The sequence below is a fragment of the Capra hircus genome (assembly GCF_001704415.2).
Source record: "Capra hircus breed San Clemente chromosome X unlocalized genomic scaffold, ASM170441v1, whole genome shotgun sequence".
Classification (NCBI taxonomy): Eukaryota; Metazoa; Chordata; class Mammalia; order Artiodactyla; family Bovidae; genus Capra; species Capra hircus.
The window spans coordinates 28632258-28633974 of NW_017189517.1; positions in this window are offsets into that span (position 1 = coordinate 28632258).

Here is a 1717-nt window from a genome sequence, read left to right on the forward strand (position 1 = left end):
CATTGTGATATAACCCACTGTGACCATTTAGTCACTCCATAGAGTAGTTTTCTCGGACTGAGTTTGTGGTCATACTGATGAACCTTTCTGCTTACCTAAACTACTGGCCCTGAGGTTCCTGAAATGAATAACCTGTTAGTCCTGCATCCACAGATACACAAACATTCTCCTGCTTATAACTTATTGATTCCCATGAGGGATGACTGTCCTCACACAAGGGACAAATGACTGAGGTTTGTGCAGCACTCTCGGTCATTTAGCTAGAAACAAGTTATAAAACACGATGGAGCCACTTAAGTAAGATGCTCTGTAGAGACCAATCTCTACACCTGTTTCAAAAGGATCCGTATTACAGGAGTATACACATTGTATGCATGGCTAGAACCTGGATTCATTTAAAGTGGCAAAGATCTTCAACCATACCCTAATTAAGTGAATCATCAAGATAATTCAGGCCCTAACCCTGACCAATAACAAACTGACAGAATACATCACAGCTCCTCTTGCTTCAAAACTGGAGGGTAAATGACTATTTGTATTCATAACTATCTAAATGATTTAACAGCATAACTTCATAAGCGGCACACAGAATATGATCCTCACAGGATGATGCCCCAGATTTCCACAGGGACATCCCCACACCATCTGGTCACTTCCTCAGGCCCTTATGTCTTCTTCTCAGGGAGGCCCTGGCCAAAAAACCTACCTGCAAGTGCAGGTCCCTCCCCCTCCTCATGCCCAATTCCCCTGCTCTGCTTTTCTGTGGTGACAGCAGGCATCATTATCTATCAGAATACACCTGTATCTCATTGAGCTTATTTTTCAGTATCCCCCACTAGAATGTGAGCCCCATGTGAAGAGGGATTTATGTCTCTTTTGTGTCTGTATTTCCAGCATGAGGAAGAGTAGCTGGCCCATAGTAGGTGCTCAGCAAATGATGAAGGTTACCTTTGGCCACCAGCCCTAAAAGTTCATGCCATTCTCAGAGCTGACCCTGTTAAATGTACAGTATGTATCCTCCAGAATTTCTTCTCCATATTTACATTCTCACACAGGGATCATTAGAAATAGATACTCTACACTATAATTAAGCAGTTGAATAATTCTACACTATTTAAAAATCACCTGTTTCCAGTCCTAACTGGAGACACAGCCAACTACATTTTGGTAATGCAACCAGAATCAACTCTTTCAGGTTGGTATTTTCACCCATATTACTCAATAGCATACTCAAAACACAATGACTTATCAGTTTTGTTTGCATAGTTGCTTTTGGATAGTTTTAGCTCTTTATCATGAATCATTTCAAACAAGAATATATGAATTCTATATGTCAGTCAAGCAGTTTTAACAATCAACATTTTGTCAAGTTTTTTTTCTTGCATATTCCAAAGCATATTCCCAGTATTTTATGATACCATGTCTAAACCTAAAGAAGTTATTTCCTCCACATGTGGTGGTGGTGGCTTAGTCACTAAGTTGTGTCTGACTTTTGTGACCCCATGGACTGTAGCCTGCCAGTCTCCTCTGTCCATGGGATTCTCTAGACAAGAATACTGGAGTGGGTTGCCATTTCCTTTTCCAGGGAATGTTTCCGACCCAGGAATCGAACCAGGGTCTCCTGCATTGCAGGCATATTCTTTTAAGTACGAGAGAAGCCCTTCCTCCACATACTCTATTGTAACATAAATTACAACAAATAGGACTTTAAAATATA